The sequence below is a fragment of the Triturus cristatus genome, chromosome 11, assembly GCF_964204655.1.
Source record: "Triturus cristatus chromosome 11, aTriCri1.1, whole genome shotgun sequence".
NCBI classification, from domain to species: domain Eukaryota; kingdom Metazoa; phylum Chordata; class Amphibia; order Caudata; family Salamandridae; genus Triturus; species Triturus cristatus.
Genome location: NC_140594.1, coordinates 937289475 through 937310808, shown reverse-complemented (window position 1 = coordinate 937310808; position 21334 = coordinate 937289475). Strand labels below are relative to the sequence as shown.

The 21334-nt window shown below is 40.4% G+C and overlaps 1 long non-coding RNA gene across 1 annotated transcript in view; it reads right to left on the bottom strand.

The window, feature by feature from the left end:
• Window positions 1-21334, bottom strand: part of LOC146785695 (uncharacterized) — an 86455-nt gene that overhangs the window by 58632 nt on the left and 6489 nt on the right. The window contains exons 6-21 of the long non-coding RNA XR_014970762.1: window positions 20854-20975; window positions 19484-19636; window positions 18113-18266; window positions 16738-16861; window positions 15368-15520; window positions 13998-14150; window positions 12628-12746; window positions 11258-11410; window positions 9888-10040; window positions 8518-8636; window positions 7148-7300; window positions 5773-5896; window positions 4405-4557; window positions 3030-3153; window positions 1658-1780; window positions 288-440 (exon numbers count right to left, since the gene is read on the bottom strand). This is a non-coding gene — a long non-coding RNA (uncharacterized LOC146785695). The remainder of the gene's footprint in view (window positions 1-287; window positions 441-1657; window positions 1781-3029; window positions 3154-4404; window positions 4558-5772; window positions 5897-7147; window positions 7301-8517; window positions 8637-9887; window positions 10041-11257; window positions 11411-12627; window positions 12747-13997; window positions 14151-15367; window positions 15521-16737; window positions 16862-18112; window positions 18267-19483; window positions 19637-20853; window positions 20976-21334) is intronic.

Sequence of the window (21334 nt, the reverse complement as noted above, 5' to 3'; positions counted from 1 at the left end):
GTGAGAATGTAACACGCTCGTTCTGAAATGAGGTAGTACATTTCAGCCTCAAAGGCAGCAATTTGCTCGAATGGAACATTGCTAGTTCCAGGACCTAAAGCAGGCTTTAGTAACGTTGGAGACAGCCGGGCTTTTATGAATTATTATGACCAACACAATGTGATCCATATTACTTTCAGCTTGACAGAAATTCTATTCAGGCACAGTCTCCCACTACAAGCTAGTGAGGACATGCTGATGCTGTGAACTTTTTAATGCCTAAAGGAATGATTGGGAGTTTTACTTACCATATAAATTGGTAAAATGATGCCGTATGCCGGAAGACTTCCTTTTTTTTTTTCCTTCAGTCTCGGCAATTCAGAGAAACTGTTGTGAAACACTGCCACCGGTGGTCATTCAGTATAATCAGCAGATGGAAAAGTCCACTGTTGGCACATTTTCTATAAGCAATACAAAAAAATCTTGATTTTTATAATGGGTAAACAGATCAATACTATGGAGTCTTTTATTGTGTAAATCAACAGCTCATTAGAAAATCAAATCTCAATTTTAGCTTTTTATCCTCGCATACTTCTCTGCATCCCTTGCCTCATTTGCTAAAACTCTCTAAACAACTGTAGCGCGTACATTAGGACATAGATCAATAGATGTTTTTGCCAGCCTAGTGGCAGTGAACCATTCTCACTTCTTTTGTTTTAGGATATGGTACACCAGTAGCAATTAAGCCAGCTGATAACTTGAGAGTAAGGGTTATGCCACAGTTCATGGGAATAATAAAAACTATGAATAGCATAATGACCATCTCCATTTTAGCCAATTCCCACCACTTCAGAAATGGTGAAGATGACTCTTATCCTCAAACGTACGTTGATACAAAACGACAAGTCTCAAAAACTTTCCTAATTTCTTTCATCTTAGTTTTCAGTTGGACATCCTGTCCACCCTGCTACTCATTTAGTTACCAACATCAATGTATCCTACTGCTTGTTAGCCAACAGAGTGGCCCTCATGTCCGACAACATCTTGCTTTAGCTTTATGATGTCAGCTTGCTAGGCAACAGAGTGGCCCTCATGTCAGACAACATCTGATTAGCTTTATGATGTCAGCGCACCACTGGACCAATTGTCCTTGTGGCAGCTGACCACACAGGAGGATGACATCAGAAGTTATGCAGTAGGTTACTATCTGTATTCATGACTACAAGGCAAGTAGGAGGGGGAATGGTAAAGGACTCTGAACCACTCAAAGCACTGGGGCCTTTTTGAAAGTCGGATGGAGATACATAAACAGATTATCCTTACCAATCCATCTTGAGAATCAGAGTCCAACATAGGGAGTGCAGGAGAAGAGGTGAAATGAGCTTCCTTCCATGAGAATGTAACACGCTCGTTCTGAAATGAGGTAGTACATTTCAGCCTCAAAGGCAGCAATTTGCTCGAATGGAACATTGCTAGTTCCAGGATCTAAAGCAGGCTTTAGTAGCGTTGGAGACAGCCGGGCTTTTATGAATTATTATGACCAACACAATGTGATCCATATTACTTTCAGCTTGACAGAAATTCTATTCAGGCACAGTCTCCCACTACAAGCTAGTGAGGACATGCTGATGCTGTGAACTTTTTAATGCCTAAAGGAATGATTGGGAGTTTTACTTACCATATAAATTGGTAAAATGATGCCGTATGCCGGAAGACTTCAATTTTTTTTTTTTCCTTCAGTCTCGGCAATTCAGAGAAACTCGGTTGTGAAACACTGCCACCGGTGGTCATTCAGTATAATCTGCAGATGGAAAAGTCCACTGTTAGCACATTTTCTATAAGCGATACAAAAAAATCTTGATTTTTATAAAGGGTAAACAGATCAATACTATGGAGTCTTTTATTGTGTAAATCAACAGCTCATTAGAAAATCAAATCTCAATTTTAGCTTTTTATCCTCGCATACTTCTCTGCATCCCTTGCCTCATTTGCTAAAACTCTCTAAACAACTGTAGCGCGTACATTAGGACATAGATCAATAGATGTTTTTGCCAGCCAAGTGGCAGTGAACCATTCTCACTTCTTTTGTTTTAGGATATGGTACACCAGTAGCAATTAAGCCAGCTGATAAGTTGAGAGTAAGGGTTATGCCACAGTTCATGGGAATAATAAAAACTATGAATAGCATAATGACCATCTCCATTTTAGCCAATTCCCACCACTTCAGAAGTGGTGAAGATGACTTATCCTCAAACGTACGTTGATACAAAACGAGAAGTCTCAAAAACTTTCCTAATTTCTTTCATCTTAGTTTTCAGTTGGACATCCTGTCCACCCTGCTACTCATTTAGTTACCAACATCAATGTATCCGACTGCTTGTTAGCCAACAGAGTGGCCCTCATGTCCGACAACATCTTGCTTTAGCTTTATGATGTCAGCTTGCTAGGCAACAGAGTGGCCCTCATGTCAGACAACATCTGATTAGCTTTATGATGTCAGCGCACCACTGGACCAATTGTCCTTGTGGCAGCTGACCACACAGGAGGATGACATCAGAAGTTATGCAGTAGGTTACTATCTGTATTCATGACTACAAGGCAAGTAGGAGGGGGAATGATAAAGGACTCTGAACCACTCAAAGCACTGGGGCCTTTTTGAAAGTCGGATGGAGATACATAAACAGATTATCCTTAACAATCCATCTTGAGTATCAGAGTCCAACATACGGAGTGCAGGAGAAGAGGTGAAATGAGCTTCCTTCCGTGAGAATGTAACACGCTCGTTCTGAAATGAGGTAGTACATTTCAGCCTCAAAGGCAGCAATTTGCTCGAATGGAACATTGCTAGTTCCAGGATCTAAAGCAGGCTTTAGTAGCGTTGGAGACAGCCGGGCTTTTATGAATTATTATGACCAACACAATGTGATCCATATTACTTTCAGCTTGACAGAAATTCTATTCAGGCACAGTCTCCCACTACAAGCTAGTGAGGACATGCTGATGCTGTGAACTTTTTAATGCCTAAAGGAATGATTGGGAGTTTTACTTACCATATAAATTGGTAAAATGATGCCGTATGCCGGAAGACTTCCTTTTTTTTTTTTTTCCTTCAGTCTCGGCAATTCAGAGAAACTCGGTTGTGAAACACTGCCACCGGTGGTCATTCAGTATAATCTGCAGATGGAAAAGTCCACTGTTAGCACATTTTCTATAAGCGATACAAAAAAATCTTGATTTTTATAAAGGGTAAACAGATCAATACTATGGAGTCTTTTATTGTGTAAATCAACAGCTCATTAGAAAATCAAATCTCAATTTTAGCTTTTTATCCTCGCATACTTCTCTGCATCCCTTGCCTCATTTGCTAAAACTCTCTAAACAACTGTAGCGCGTACATTATGACATAGATCAATAGATGTTTTTGCCAGCCAAGTGGCAGTGAACCATTCTCACTTCTTTTGTTTTAGGATATGGTACACCAGTAGCAATTAAGCCAGCTGATAAGTTGAGAGTAAGGGTTATGCCACAGTTCATGGGAATAATAAAAACTATGAATAGCATAATGACCATCTCCATTTTAGCCAATTCCCACCACTTCAGAAATGGTGAAGATGACTCTTATCCTCAAACGTACGTTGATACAAAACGACAAGTCTCAAAAACTTTCCTAATTTCTTTCATCTTAGTTTTCAGTTGGACATCCTGTCCACCCTGCTACTCATTTAGTTACCAACATCAATGTATCCTACTGCTTGTTAGCCAACAGAGTGGCCCTCATGTCCGACAACATCTTGCTTTAGCTTTATGATGTCAGCTTGCTAGGCAACAGAGTGGCCCTCATGTCAGACAACATCTGATTAGCTTTATGATGTCAGCGCACCACTGGACCAATTGTCCTTGTGGCAGCTGACCACACAGGAGGATGACATCAGAAGTTATGCAGTAGGTTACTATCTGTATTCATGACTACAAGGCAAGTAGGAGGGGGAATGGTAAAGGACTCTGAACCACTCAAAGCACTGGGGCCTTTTTGAAAGTCGGATGGAGATACATAAACAGATTATCCTTAACAATCCATCTTGAGTATCAGAGTCCAACATACGGAGTGCAGGAGAAGAGGTGAAATGAGCTTCCTTCCGTGAGAATGTAACACGCTCGTTCTGAAATGAGGTAGTACATTTCAGCCTCAAAGGCAGCAATTTGCTCGAATGGAACATTGCTAGTTCCAGGACCTAAAGCAGGCTTTAGTAACGTTGGAGACAGCCGGGCTTTTATGAATTATTATGACCAACACAATGTGATCCATATTACTTTCAGCTTGACAGAAATTCTATTCAGGCACAGTCTCCCACTACAAGCTAGTGAGGACATGCTGATGCTGTGAACTTTTTAATGCCTAAAGGAATGATTGGGAGTTTTACTTACCATATAAATTGGTAAAATGATGCCGTATGCCGGAAGACTTCCTTTTTTTTTTTCCTTCAGTCTCGGCAATTCAGAGAAACTGTTGTGAAACACTGCCACCGGTGGTCATTCAGTATAATCAGCAGATGGAAAAGTCCACTGTTGGCACATTTTCTATAAGCGATACAAAAAAATCTTGATTTTTATAAAGGGTAAACAGATCAATACTATGGAGTCTTTTATTGTGTAAATCAACAGCTCATTAGAAAATCAAATCTCAATTTTAGCTTTTTATCCTCGCATACTTCTCTGCATCCCTTGCCTCATTTGCTAAAACTCTCTAAACAACTGTAGCGCGTACATTAGGACATAGATCAATAGATGTTTTTGCCAGCCAAGTGGCAGTGAACCATTCTCACTTCTTTTGTTTTAGGATATGGTACACCAGTAGCAATTAAGCCAGCTGATAAGTTGAGAGTAAGGGTTATGCCACAGTTCATGGGAATAATAAAAACTATGAATAGCATAATGACCATCTCCATTTTAGCCAATTCCCACCACTTCAGAAGTGGTGAAGATGACTTATCCTCAAACGTACGTTGATACAAAACGAGAAGTCTCAAAAACTTTCCTAATTTCTTTCATCTTAGTTTTCAGTTGGACATCCTGTCCACCCTGCTACTCATTTAGTTACCAACATCAATGTATCCGACTGCTTGTTAGCCAACAGAGTGGCCCTCATGTCCGACAACATCTTGCTTTAGCTTTATGATGTCAGCTTGCTAGGCAACAGAGTGGCCCTCATGTCAGACAACATCTGATTAGCTTTATGATGTCAGCGCACCACTGGACCAATTGTCCTTGTGGCAGCTGACCACACAGGAGGATGACATCAGAAGTTATGCAGTAGGTTACTATCTGTATTCATGACTACAAGGCAAGTAGGAGGGGGAATGATAAAGGACTCTGAACCACTCAAAGCACTGGGGCCTTTTTGAAAGTCGGATGGAGATACATAAACAGATTATCCTTAACAATCCATCTTGAGTATCAGAGTCCAACATACGGAGTGCAGGAGAAGAGGTGAAATGAGCTTCCTTCCGTGAGAATGTAACACGCTCGTTCTGAAATGAGGTAGTACATTTCAGCCTCAAAGGCAGCAATTTGCTCGAATGGAACATTGCTAGTTCCAGGATCTAAAGCAGGCTTTAGTAGCGTTGGAGACAGCCGGGCTTTTATGAATTATTATGACCAACACAATGTGATCCATATTACTTTCAGCTTGACAGAAATTCTATTCAGGCACAGTCTCCCACTACAAGCTAGTGAGGACATGCTGATGCTGTGAACTTTTTAATGCCTAAAGGAATGATTGGGAGTTTTACTTACCATATAAATTGGTAAAATGATGCCGTATGCCGGAAGACTTCCTTTTTTTTTTTTTTCCTTCAGTCTCGGCAATTCAGAGAAACTCGGTTGTGAAACACTGCCACCGGTGGTCATTCAGTATAATCTGCAGATGGAAAAGTCCACTGTTAGCACATTTTCTATAAGCGATACAAAAAAATCTTGATTTTTATAAAGGGTAAACAGATCAATACTATGGAGTCTTTTATTGTGTAAATCAACAGCTCATTAGAAAATCAAATCTCAATTTTAGCTTTTTATCCTCGCATACTTCTCTGCATCCCTTGCCTCATTTGCTAAAACTCTCTAAACAACTGTAGCGCGTACATTATGACATAGATCAATAGATGTTTTTGCCAGCCAAGTGGCAGTGAACCATTCTCACTTCTTTTGTTTTAGGATATGGTACACCAGTAGCAATTAAGCCAGCTGATAAGTTGAGAGTAAGGGTTATGCCACAGTTCATGGGAATAATAAAAACTATGAATAGCATAATGACCATCTCCATTTTAGCCAATTCCCACCACTTCAGAAATGGTGAAGATGACTCTTATCCTCAAACGTACGTTGATACAAAACGACAAGTCTCAAAAACTTTCCTAATTTCTTTCATCTTAGTTTTCAGTTGGACATCCTGTCCACCCTGCTACTCATTTAGTTACCAACATCAATGTATCCTACTGCTTGTTAGCCAACAGAGTGGCCCTCATGTCCGACAACATCTTGCTTTAGCTTTATGATGTCAGCTTGCTAGGCAACAGAGTGGCCCTCATGTCAGACAACATCTGATTAGCTTTATGATGTCAGCGCACCACTGGACCAATTGTCCTTGTGGCAGCTGACCACACAGGAGGATGACATCAGAAGTTATGCAGTAGGTTACTATCTGTATTCATGACTACAAGGCAAGTAGGAGGGGGAATGGTAAAGGACTCTGAACCACTCAAAGCACTGGGGCCTTTTTGAAAGTCGGATGGAGATACATAAACAGATTATCCTTAACAATCCATCTTGAGTATCAGAGTCCAACATACGGAGTGCAGGAGAAGAGGTGAAATGAGCTTCCTTCCGTGAGAATGTAACACGCTCGTTCTGAAATGAGGTAGTACATTTCAGCCTCAAAGGCAGCAATTTGCTCGAATGGAACATTGCTAGTTCCAGGACCTAAAGCAGGCTTTAGTAACGTTGGAGACAGCCGGGCTTTTATGAATTATTATGACCAACACAATGTGATCCATATTACTTTCAGCTTGACAGAAATTCTATTCAGGCACAGTCTCCCACTACAAGCTAGTGAGGACATGCTGATGCTGTGAACTTTTTAATGCCTAAAGGAATGATTGGGAGTTTTACTTACCATATAAATTGGTAAAATGATGCCGTATGCCGGAAGACTTCCTTTTTTTTTTTCCTTCAGTCTCGGCAATTCAGAGAAACTGTTGTGAAACACTGCCACCGGTGGTCATTCAGTATAATCAGCAGATGGAAAAGTCCACTGTTGGCACATTTTCTATAAGCAATACAAAAAAATCTTGATTTTTATAATGGGTAAACAGATCAATACTATGGAGTCTTTTATTGTGTAAATCAACAGCTCATTAGAAAATCAAATCTCAATTTTAGCTTTTTATCCTCGCATACTTCTCTGCATCCCTTGCCTCATTTGCTAAAACTCTCTAAACAACTGTAGCGCGTACATTAGGACATAGATCAATAGATGTTTTTGCCAGCCTAGTGGCAGTGAACCATTCTCACTTCTTTTGTTTTAGGATATGGTACACCAGTAGCAATTAAGCCAGCTGATAAGTTGAGAGTAAGGGTTATGCCACAGTTCATGGGAATAATAAAAACTATGAATAGCATAATGACCATCTCCATTTTAGCCAATTCCCACCACTTCAGAAATGGTGAAGATGACTCTTATCCTCAAACGTACGTTGATACAAAACGACAAGTCTCAAAAACTTTCCTAATTTCTTTCATCTTAGTTTTCAGTTGGACATCCTGTCCACCCTGCTACTCATTTAGTTACCAACATCAATGTATCCTACTGCTTGTTAGCCAACAGAGTGGCCCTCATGTCCGACAACATCTTGCTTTAGCTTTATGATGTCAGCTTGCTAGGCAACAGAGTGGCCCTCATGTCAGACAACATCTGATTAGCTTTATGATGTCAGCGCACCACTGGACCAATTGTCCTTGTGGCAGCTGACCACACAGGAGGATGACATCAGAAGTTATGCAGTAGGTTACTATCTGTATTCATGACTACAAGGCAAGTAGGAGGGGGAATGGTAAAGGACTCTGAACCACTCAAAGCACTGGGGCCTTTTTGAAAGTCGGATGGAGATACATAAACAGATTATCCTTAACAATCCATCTTGAGTATCAGAGTCCAACATACGGAGTGCAGGAGAAGAGGTGAAATGAGCTTCCTTCCGTGAGAATGTAACACGCTCGTTCTGAAATGAGGTAGTACATTTCAGCCTCAAAGGCAGCAATTTGCTCGAATGGAACATTGCTAGTTCCAGGACCTAAAGCAGGCTTTAGTAACGTTGGAGACAGCCGGGCTTTTATGAATTATTATGACCAACACAATGTGATCCATATTACTTTCAGCTTGACAGAAATTCTATTCAGGCACAGTCTCCCACTACAAGCTAGTGAGGACATGCTGATGCTGTGAACTTTTTAATGCCTAAAGGAATGATTGGGAGTTTTACTTACCATATAAATTGGTAAAATGATGCCGTATGCCGGAAGACTTCCTTTTTTTTTTTCCTTCAGTCTCGGCAATTCAGAGAAACTGTTGTGAAACACTGCCACCGGTGGTCATTCAGTATAATCTGCAGATGGAAAAGTCCACTGTTAGCACATTTTCTATAAGCGATACAAAAAAATCTTGATTTTTATAAAGGGTAAACAGATCAATACTATGGAGTCTTTTATTGTGTAAATCAACAGCTCATTAGAAAATCAAATCTCAATTTTAGCGTTTTATCCTCGCATACTTCTCTGCATCCCTTGCCTCATTTGCTAAAACTCTCTAAACAACTGTAGCGCGTACATTAGGACATAGATCAATAGATGTTTTTGCCAGCCAAGTGGCAGTGAACCATTCTCACTTCTTTTGTTTTAGGATATGGTACACCAGTAGCAATTAAGCCAGCTGATAAGTTGAGAGTAAGGGTTATGCCACAGTTCATGGGAATAATAAAAACTATGAATAGCATAATGACCATCTCCATTTTAGCCAATTCCCACCACTTCAGAAATGGTGAAGATGACTCTTATCCTCAAACGTACGTTGATACAAAATGAGAAGTCTCAAAAACTTTCCTAATTTCTTTCATCTTAGTTTTCAGTTGGACATCCTGTCCACCCTGCTACTCATTTAGTTACCAACATCAATGTATCCGACTGCTTGTTAGCCAACAGAGTGGCCCTCATGTCCGACAACATCTTGCTTTAGCTTTATGATGTCAGCTTGCTAGGCAACAGAGTGGCCCTCATGTCAGACAACATCTGATTAGCTTTATGATGTCAGCGCACCACTGGACCAATTGTCCTTGTGGCAGCTGACCACACAGGAGGATGAGATCAGAAGTTATGCAGTAGGTTACTATCTGTATTCATGACTACAAGGCAAGTAGGAGGGGGAATGGTAAAGGACTCTGAACCACTCAAAGCACTGGGGCCTTTTTGAAAGTCGGATGGAGATACATAAACAGATTATCCTTAACAATCCATCTTGAGTATCAGAGTCCAACATAGGGAGTGCAGGAGAAGAGGTGAAATGAGCTTCCTTCCGTGAGAATGTAACACGCTCGTTCTGAAATGAGGTAGTACATTTCAGCCTCAAAGGCAGCAATTTGCTCGAATGGAACATTGCTAGTTCCAGGATCTAAAGCAGGCTTTAGTAGCGTTGGAGACAGCCGGGCTTTTATGAATTATTATGACCAACACAATGTGATCCATATTACTTTCAGCTTGACAGAAATTCTATTCAGGCACAGTCTCCCACTACAAGCTAGTGAGGACATGCTGATGCTGTGAACTTTTTAATGCCTAAAGGAATGATTGGGAGTTTTACTTACCATATAAATTGGTAAAATGATGCCGTATGCCGGAAGACTTCCTTTTTTTTTTTCCTTCAGTCTCGGCAATTCAGAGAAACTGTTGTGAAACACTGCCACCGGTGGTCATTCAGTATAATCAGCAGATGGAAAAGTCCACTGTTGGCACATTTTCTATAAGCGATACAAAAAAATCTTGATTTTTATAATGGGTAAACAGATCAATACTATGGAGTCTTTTATTGTGTAAATCAACAGCTCATTAGAAAATCAAATCTCAATTTTAGCTTTTTATCCTCGCATACTTCTCTGCATCCCTTGCCTCATTTGCTAAAACTCTCTAAACAACTGTAGCGCGTACATTAGGACATAGATCAATAGATGTTTTTGCCAGCCAAGTGGCAGTGAACCATTCTCACTTCTTTTGTTTTAGGATATGGTACACCAGTAGCAATTAAGCCAGCTGATAAGTTGAGAGTAAGGGTTATGCCACAGTTCATGGGAATAATAAAAACTATGAATAGCATAATGACCATCTCCATTTTAGCCAATTCCCACCACTTCAGAAATGGTGAAGATGACTCTTATCCTCAAACGTACGTTGATACAAAACGACAAGTCTCAAAAACTTTCCTAATTTCTTTCATCTTAGTTTTCAGTTGGACATCCTGTCCACCCTGCTACTCATTTAGTTACCAACATCAATGTATCCTACTGCTTGTTAGCCAACAGAGTGGCCCTCATGTCCGACAACATCTTGCTTTAGCTTTATGATGTCAGCTTGCTAGGCAACAGAGTGGCCCTCATGTCAGACAACATCTGATTAGCTTTATGATGTCAGCGCACCACTGGACCAATTGTCCTTGTGGCAGCTGACCACACAGGAGGATGACATCAGAAGTTATGCAGTAGGTTACTATCTGTATTCATGACTACAAGGCAAGTAGGAGGGGGAATGGTAAAGGACTCTGAACCACTCAAAGCACTGGGGCCTTTTAGAAAGTCGGATGGAGATACATAAACAGATTATCCTTAACAATCCATCTTGAGTATCAGAGTCCAACATACGGAGTGCAGGAGAAGAGGTGAAATGAGCTTCCTTCCGTGAGAATGTAACACGCTCGTTCTGAAATGAGGTAGTACATTTCAGCCTCAAAGGCAGCAATTTGCTCGAATGGAACATTGCTAGTTCCAGGACCTAAAGCAGGCTTTAGTAACGTTGGAGACAGCCGGGCTTTTATGAATTATTATGACCAACACAATGTGATCCATATTACTTTCAGCTTGACAGAAATTCTATTCAGGCACAGTCTCCCACTACAAGCTAGTGAGGACATGCTGATGCTGTGAACTTTTTAATGCCTAAAGGAATGATTGGGAGTTTTACTTACCATATAAATTGGTAAAATGATGCCGTATGCCGGAAGACTTCCTTTTTTTTTTTCCTTCAGTCTCGGCAATTCAGAGAAACTGTTGTGAAACACTGCCACCGGTGGTCATTCAGTATAATCAGCAGATGGAAAAGTCCACTGTTGGCACATTTTCTATAAGCAATACAAAAAAATCTTGATTTTTATAATGGGTAAACAGATCAATACTATGGAGTCTTTTATTGTGTAAATCAACAGCTCATTAGAAAATCAAATCTCAATTTTAGCTTTTTATCCTCGCATACTTCTCTGCATCCCTTGCCTCATTTGCTAAAACTCTCTAAACAACTGTAGCGCGTACATTAGGACATAGATCAATAGATGTTTTTGCCAGCCTAGTGGCAGTGAACCATTCTCACTTCTTTTGTTTTAGGATATGGTACACCAGTAGCAATTAAGCCAGCTGATAAGTTGAGAGTAAGGGTTATGCCACAGTTCATGGGAATAATAAAAACTATGAATAGCATAATGACCATCTCCATTTTAGCCAATTCCCACCACTTCAGAAATGGTGAAGATGACTCTTATCCTCAAACGTACGTTGATACAAAACGACAAGTCTCAAAAACTTTCCTAATTTCTTTCATCTTAGTTTTCAGTTGGACATCCTGTCCACCCTGCTACTCATTTAGTTACCAACATCAATGTATCCTACTGCTTGTTAGCCAACAGAGTGGCCCTCATGTCCGACAACATCTTGCTTTAGCTTTATGATGTCAGCTTGCTAGGCAACAGAGTGGCCCTCATGTCAGACAACATCTGATTAGCTTTATGATGTCAGCGCACCACTGGACCAATTGTCCTTGTGGCAGCTGACCACACAGGAGGATGACATCAGAAGTTATGCAGTAGGTTACTATCTGTATTCATGACTACAAGGCAAGTAGGAGGGGGAATGGTAAAGGACTCTGAACCACTCAAAGCACTGGGGCCTTTTTGAAAGTCGGATGGAGATACATAAACAGATTATCCTTAACAATCCATCTTGAGTATCAGAGTCCAACATACGGAGTGCAGGAGAAGAGGTGAAATGAGCTTCCTTCCGTGAGAATGTAACACGCTCGTTCTGAAATGAGGTAGTACATTTCAGCCTCAAAGGCAGCAATTTGCTCGAATGGAACATTGCTAGTTCCAGGACCTAAAGCAGGCTTTAGTAACGTTGGAGACAGCCGGGCTTTTATGAATTATTATGACCAACACAATGTGATCCATATTACTTTCAGCTTGACAGAAATTCTATTCAGGCACAGTCTCCCACTACAAGCTAGTGAGGACATGCTGATGCTGTGAACTTTTTAATGCCTAAAGGAATGATTGGGAGTTTTACTTACCATATAAATTGGTAAAATGATGCCGTATGCCGGAAGACTTCCTTTTTTTTTTTCCTTCAGTCTCGGCAATTCAGAGAAACTGTTGTGAAACACTGCCACCAGTGGTCATTCAGTATAATCTGCAGATGGAAAAGTCCACTGTTAGCACATTTTCTATAAGCGATACAAAAAAATCTTGATTTTTATAAAGGGTAAACAGATCAATACTATGGAGTCTTTTATTGTGTAAATCAACAGCTCATTAGAAAATCAAATCTCAATTTTAGCGTTTTATCCTCGCATACTTCTCTGCATCCCTTGCCTCATTTGCTAAAACTCTCTAAACAACTGTAGCGCGTACATTAGGACATAGATCAATAGATGTTTTTGCCAGCCAAGTGGCAGTGAACCATTCTCACTTCTTTTGTTTTAGGATATGGTACACCAGTAGCAATTAAGCCAGCTGATAAGTTGAGAGTAAGGGTTATGCCACAGTTCATGGGAATAATAAAAACTATGAATAGCATAATGACCATCTCCATTTTAGCCAATTCCCACCACTTCAGAAATGGTGAAGATGACTCTTATCCTCAAACGTACGTTGATACAAAATGAGAAGTCTCAAAAACTTTCCTAATTTCTTTCATCTTAGTTTTCAGTTGGACATCCTGTCCACCCTGCTACTCATTTAGTTACCAACATCAATGTATCCGACTGCTTGTTAGCCAACAGAGTGGCCCTCATGTCCGACAACATCTTGCTTTAGCTTTATGATGTCAGCTTGCTAGGCAACAGAGTGGCCCTCATGTCAGACAACATCTGATTAGCTTTATGATGTCAGCGCACCACTGGACCAATTGTCCTTGTGGCAGCTGACCACACAGGAGGATGAGATCAGAAGTTATGCAGTAGGTTACTATCTGTATTCATGACTACAAGGCAAGTAGGAGGGGGAATGGTAAAGGACTCTGAACCACTCAAAGCACTGGGGCCTTTTTGAAAGTCGGATGGAGATACATAAACAGATTATCCTTAACAATCCATCTTGAGTATCAGAGTCCAACATAGGGAGTGCAGGAGAAGAGGTGAAATGAGCTTCCTTCCGTGAGAATGTAACACGCTCGTTCTGAAATGAGGTAGTACATTTCAGCCTCAAAGGCAGCAATTTGCTCGAATGGAACATTGCTAGTTCCAGGATCTAAAGCAGGCTTTAGTAGCGTTGGAGACAGCCGGGCTTTTATGAATTATTATGACCAACACAATGTGATCCATATTACTTTCAGCTTGACAGAAATTCTATTCAGGCACAGTCTCCCACTACAAGCTAGTGAGGACATGCTGATGCTGTGAACTTTTTAATGCCTAAAGGAATGATTGGGAGTTTTACTTACCATATAAATTGGTAAAATGATGCCGTATGCCGGAAGACTTCCTTTTTTTTTTTCCTTCAGTCTCGGCAATTCAGAGAAACTGTTGTGAAACACTGCCACCGGTGGTCATTCAGTATAATCAGCAGATGGAAAAGTCCACTGTTGGCACATTTTCTATAAGCGATACAAAAAAATCTTGATTTTTATAATGGGTAAACAGATCAATACTATGGAGTCTTTTATTGTGTAAATCAACAGCTCATTAGAAAATCAAATCTCAATTTTAGCTTTTTATCCTCGCATACTTCTCTGCATCCCTTGCCTCATTTGCTAAAACTCTCTAAACAACTGTAGCGCGTACATTAGGACATAGATCAATAGATGTTTTTGCCAGCCAAGTGGCAGTGAACCATTCTCACTTCTTTTGTTTTAGGATATGGTACACCAGTAGCAATTAAGCCAGCTGATAAGTTGAGAGTAAGGGTTATGCCACAGTTCATGGGAATAATAAAAACTATGAATAGCATAATGACCATCTCCATTTTAGCCAATTCCCACCACTTCAGAAATGGTGAAGATGACTCTTATCCTCAAACGTACGTTGATACAAAACGACAAGTCTCAAAAACTTTCCTAATTTCTTTCATCTTAGTTTTCAGTTGGACATCCTGTCCACCCTGCTACTCATTTAGTTACCAACATCAATGTATCCTACTGCTTGTTAGCCAACAGAGTGGCCCTCATGTCCGACAACATCTTGCTTTAGCTTTATGATGTCAGCTTGCTAGGCAACAGAGTGGCCCTCATGTCAGACAACATCTGATTAGCTTTATGATGTCAGCGCACCACTGGACCAATTGTCCTTGTGGCAGCTGACCACACAGGAGGATGACATCAGAAGTTATGCAGTAGGTTACTATCTGTATTCATGACTACAAGGCAAGTAGGAGGGGGAATGGTAAAGGACTCTGAACCACTCAAAGCACTGGGGCCTTTTTGAAAGTCGGATGGAGATACATAAACAGATTATCCTTAACAATCCATCTTGAGTATCAGAGTCCAACATACGGAGTGCAGGAGAAGAGGTGAAATGAGCTTCCTTCCGTGAGAATGTAACACGCTCGTTCTGAAATGAGGTAGTACATTTCAGCCTCAAAGGCAGCAATTTGCTCGAATGGAACATTGCTAGTTCCAGGACCTAAAGCAGGCTTTAGTAACGTTGGAGACAGCCGGGCTTTTATGAATTATTATGACCAACACAATGTGATCCATATTACTTTCAGCTTGACAGAAATTCTATTCAGGCACAGTCTCCCACTACAAGCTAGTGAGGACATGCTGATGCTGTGAACTTTTTAATGCCTAAAGGAATGATTGGGAGTTTTACTTACCATATAAATTGGTAAAATGATGCCGTATGCCGGAAGACTTCCTTTTTTTTTTTCCTTCAGTCTCGGCAATTCAGAGAAACTGTTGTGAAACACTGCCACCGGTGGTCATTCAGTATAATCAGCAGATGGAAAAGTCCACTGTTGGCACATTTTCTATAAGCAATACAAAAAAATCTTGATTTTTATAATGGGTAAACAGATCAATACTATGGAGTCTTTTATTGTGTAAATCAACAGCTCATTAGAAAATCAAATCTCAATTTTAGCTTTTTATCCTCGCATACTTCTCTGCATCCCTTGCCTCATTTGCTAAAACTCTCTAAACAACTGTAGCGCGTACATTAGGACATAGATCAATAGATGTTTTTGCCAGCCTAGTGGCAGTGAACCATTCTCACTTCTTTTGTTTTAGGATATGGTACACCAGTAGCAATTAAGCCAGCTGATAAGTTGAGAGTAAGGGTTATGCCACAGTTCATGGGAATAATAAAAACTATGAATAGCATAATGACCATCTCCATTTTAGCCAATTCCCACCACTTCAGAAATGGTGAAGATGACTCTTATCCTCAAACGTACGTTGATACAAAATGAGAAGTCTCAAAAACTTTCCTAATTTCTTTCATCTTAGTTTTCAGTTGGACATCCTGTCCACCCTGCTACTCATTTAGTTACCAACATCAATGTATCCGACTGCTTGTTAGCCAACAGAGTGGCCCTCATGTCCGACAACATCTTGCTTTAGCTTTATGATGTCAGCTTGCTAGGCAACAGAGTGGCCCTCATGTCAGACAACATCTGATTAGCTTTATGATGTCAGCGCACCACTGGACCAATTGTCCTTGTGGCAGCTGACCACACAGGAGGATGACATCAGAAGTTATGCAGTAGGTTACTATCTGTATTCATGACTACAAGGCAAGTAGGAGGGGGAATGATAAAGGACTCTGAACCACTCAAAGCACTGGGGCCTTTTTGAAAGTCGGATGGAGATACATAAACAGATTATCCTTAACAATCCATCTTGAGTATCAGAGTCCAACATACGGAGTGCAGGAGAAGAGGTGAAATGAGCTTCCTTCCGTGAGAATGTAACACGCTCGTTCTGAAATGAGGTAGTACATTTCAGCCTCAAAGGCAGCAATTTGCTCGAATGGAACATTGCTAGTTCCAGGATCTAAAGCAGGCTTTAGTAGCGTTGGAGACAGCCGGGCTTTTATGAATTATTATGACCAACACAATGTGATCCATATTACTTTCAGCTTGACAGAAATTCTATTCAGGCACAGTCTCCCACTACAAGCTAGTGAGGACATGCTGATGCTGTGAACTTTTTAATGCCTAAAGGAATGATTGGGAGTTTTACTTACCATATAAATTGGTAAAATGATGCCGTATGCCGGAAGACTTCCTTTTTTTTTTTTTTCCTTCAGTCTCGGCAATTCAGAGAAACTCGGTTGTGAAACACTGCCACCGGTGGTCATTCAGTATAATCTGCAGATGGAAAAGTCCACTGTTAGCACATTTTCTATAAGCGATACAAAAAAATCTTGATTTTTATAAAGGGTAAACAGATCAATACTATGGAGTCTTTTATTGTGTAAATCAACAGCTCATTAGAAAATCAAATCTCAATTTTAGCTTTTTATCCTCGCATACTTCTCTGCATCCCTTGCCTCATTTGCTAAAACTCTCTAAACAACTGTAGCGCGTACATTATGACATAGATCAATAGATGTTTTTGCCAGCCAAGTGGCAGTGAACCATTCTCACTTCTTTTGTTTTAGGATATGGTACACCAGTAGCAATTAAGCCAGCTGATAAGTTGAGAGTAAGGGTTATGCCACAGTTCATGGGAATAATAAAAACTATGAATAGCATAATGACCATCTCCATTTTAGCCAATTCCCACCACTTCAGAAATGGTGAAGATGACTCTTATCCTCAAACGTACGTTGATACAAAATGAGAAGTCTCAAAAACTTTCCTAATTTCTTTCATCTTAGTTTTCAGTTGGACATCCTGTCCACCCTGCTACTCATTTAGTTACCAACATCAATGTATCCTACTGCTTGTTAGCCAACAGAGTGGCCCTCATGTCCGACAACATCTTGCTTTAGCTTTATGATGTCAGCTTGCTAGGCAACAGAGTGGCCCTCATGTCAGACAACATCTGATTAGCTTTATGATGTCAGCGCACCACTGGACCAATTGTCCTTGTGGCAGCTGACCACACAGGAGGATGAGATCAGAAGTTATGCAGTAGGTTACTATCTGTATTCATGACTACAAGGCAAGTAGGAGGGGGAATGGTAAAGGACTCTGAACCACTCAAAGCACTGGGGCCTTTTTGAAAGTCGGATGGAGATACATAAACAGATTATCCTTAACAATCCATCTTGAGTATCAGAGTCCAACATAGGGAGTGCAGGAGAAGAGGTGAAATGAGCTTCCTTCCGTGAGAATGTAACACGCTCGTTCTGAAATGAGGTAGTACATTTCAGCCTCAAAGGCAGCAATTTGCTCGAATGGAACATTGCTAGTTCCAGGATCTAAAGCAGGCTTTAGTAGCGTTGGAGACAGCCGGGCTTTTATGAATTATTATGACCAACACAATGTGATCCATATTACTTTCAGCTTGACAGAAATTCTATTCAGGCACAGTCTCCCACTACGAGCTAGTGAGGACATGCTGATGCTGTGAACTTTTTAATGCCTAAAGGAATGATTGGGAGTTTTACTTACCATATAAATTGGTAAAATGATGCCGTATGCCGGAAGACTTCAATTTTTTTTTTTTCTTCAGTCTCGGCAATTCAGAGAAACTGTTGTGAAACACTGCCACCGGTGGTCATTCAGTATAATCAGCAGATGGAAAAGTCCACTGTTGGCACATTTTCTATAAGCGATACAAAAAAATCTTGATTTTTATAATGGGTAAACAGATCAATACTATGGAGTCTTTTATTGTGTAAATCAACAGCTCATTAGAAAATCAAATCTCAATTTTAGCTTTTTATCCTCGCATACTTCTCTGCATCCCTTGCCTCATTTGCTAAAACTCTCTAAACAACTGTAGCGCGTACATTAGGACATAGATCAATAGATGTTTTTGCCAGCCAAGTGGCAGTGAACCATTCTCACTTCTTTTGTTTTAGGATATGGTACACCAGTAGCAATTAAGCCAGCTGATAAGTTGAGTGTAAGGGTTATGCCACAGTTCATGGGAATAATAAAAACTATGAATAGCATAATGACCATCTCCATTTTAGCCAATTCCCACCACTTCAGAAATGGTGAAGATGACTCTTATCCTCAAACGTACGTTGATACAAAACGACAAGTCTCAAAAACTTTCCTAATTTCTTTCATCTTAGTTTTCAGTTGGACATCCTGTCCACCCTGCTACTCATTTAGTTACCAACATCAATGTATCCTACTGCTTGTTAGCCAACAGAGTGGCCCTCATGTCCGACAACATCTTGCTTTAGCTTTATGATGTCAGCTTGCTAGGCAACAGAGTGGCCCTCATGTCAGACAACATCTGATTAGCTTTATGATGTCAGCGCACCACTGGACCAATTGTCCTTGTGGCAGCTGACCACACAGGAGGATGACATCAGAAGTTATGCAGTAGGTTACTATCTGTATTCATGACTACAAGGCAAGTAGGAGGGGGAATGGTAAAGGACTCTGAACCACTCAAAGCACTGGGGCCTTTTTGAAAGTCGGATGGAGATACATAAACAGATTATCCTTAACAATCCATCTTGAGTATCAGAGTCCAACATACGGAGTGCAGGAGAAGAGGTGAAATGAGCTTCCTTCCGTGAGAATGTAACACGCTCGTTCTGAAATGAGGTAGTACATTTCAGCCTCAAAGGCAGCAATTTGCTCGAATGGAACATTGCTAGTTCCAGGACCTAAAGCAGGCTTTAGTAACGTTGGAGACAGCCGGGCTTTTATGAATTATTATGACCAACACAATGTGATCCATATTACTTTCAGCTTGACAGAAATTCTATTCAGGCACAGTCTCCCACTACAAGCTAGTGAGGACATGCTGATGCTGTGAACTTTTTAATGCCTAAAGGAATGATTGGGAGTTTTACTTACCATATAAATTGGTAAAATGATGCCGTATGCCGGAAGACTTCCTTTTTTTTTTTCCTTCAGTCTCGGCAATTCAGAGAAACTGTTGTGAAACACTGCCACCGGTGGTCATTCAGTATAATCAGCAGATGGAAAAGTCCACTGTTGGCACATTTTCTATAAGCAATACAAAAAAATCTTGATTTTTATAATGGGTAAACAGATCAATACTATGGAGTCTTTTATTGTGTAAATCAACAGCTCATTAGAAAATCAAATCTCAATTTTAGCTTTTTATCCTCGCATACTTCTCTGCATCCCTTGCCTCATTTGCTAAAACTCTCTAAACAACTGTAGCGCGTACATTAGGACATAGATCAATAGATGTTTTTGCCAGCCTAGTGGCAGTGAACCATTCTCACTTCTTTTGTTTTAGGATATGGTACACCAGTAGCAATTAAGCCAGCTGATAAGTTGAGAGTAAGGGTTATGCCACAGTTCATGGGAATAATAAAAACTATGAATAGCATAATGACCATCTCCATTTTAGCCAATTCCCACCACTTCAGAAATGGTGAAGATGACTCTTATCCTCAAACGTACGTTGATACAAAATGACAAGTCTCAAAAACTTTCCTAATTTCTTTCATCTTAGTTTTCAGTTGGACATCCTGTCCACCCTGCTACTCATTTAGTTACCAACATCAATGTATCCTACTGCTTGTTAGCCAACAGAGTGGCCCTCATGTCCGACAACATCTTGCTTTAGCTTTATGATGTCAGCTTGCTAGGCAACAGAGTGGCCCTCATGTCAGACAACATCTGATTAGCTTTATGATGTCAGCGCACCACTGGACCAATTGTCCTTGTGGCAGCTGACCACACAGGAGGATGACATCAGAAGTTATGCAGTAGGTTACTATCTGTATTCATGACTACAAGGCAAGTAGGAGGGGGAATGGTAAAGGACTCTGAACCACTCAAAGCACTGGGGCCTTTTTGAAAGTCGGATGGAGATACATAAACAGATTATCCTTACCAATCCATCTTGAGAATCAGAGTCCAACATAGGGAGAGCAGGAGAAGAGGTGAAATGAGCTTCCTTCCATGAGAATGTAACACGCTCGTTCTGAAATGAGGTAGTACATTTCAGCCTCAAAGGCAGCAATTTGCTCGAATGGAACATTGCTAGTTCCAGGATCTAAAGCAGGCTTTAGTAGCGTTGGAGACAGCCGGGCTTTTATGAATTATTATGACCAACACAATGTGATCCATATTACTTTCAGCTTGACAGAAATTCTATTCAGGCACAGTCTCCCACTACAAGCTAGTGAGGACATGCTGATGCTGTGAACTTTTTAATGCCTAAAGGAATGATTGGGAGTTTTACTTACCATATAAATTGGTAAAATGATGCCGTATGCCGGAAGACTTCAATTTTTTTTTTTTCTTCAGTCTCGGCAATTCAGAGAAACTCGGTTGTGAAACACTGCCACCGGTGGTCATTCAGTATAATCTGCAGATGGAAAAGTCCACTGTTAGCACATTTTCTATAAGCGATACAAAAAAATCTTGATTTTTATAAAGGGTAAACAGATCAATACTATGGAGTCTTTTATTGTGTAAATCAACAGCTCATTAGAAAATCAAATCTCAATTTTAGCTTTTTATCCTCGCATACTTCTCTGCATCCCTTGCCTCATTTGCTAAAACTCTAAACAACTGTAGCGCGTACATTATGACATAGATCAATAGATGTTTTTGCCAGCCAAGTGGCAGTGAACCATTCTCACTTCTTTTGTTTTAGGATATGGTACACCAGTAGCAATTAAGCCAGCTGATAAGTTGAGAGTAAGGGTTATGCCACAGTTCATG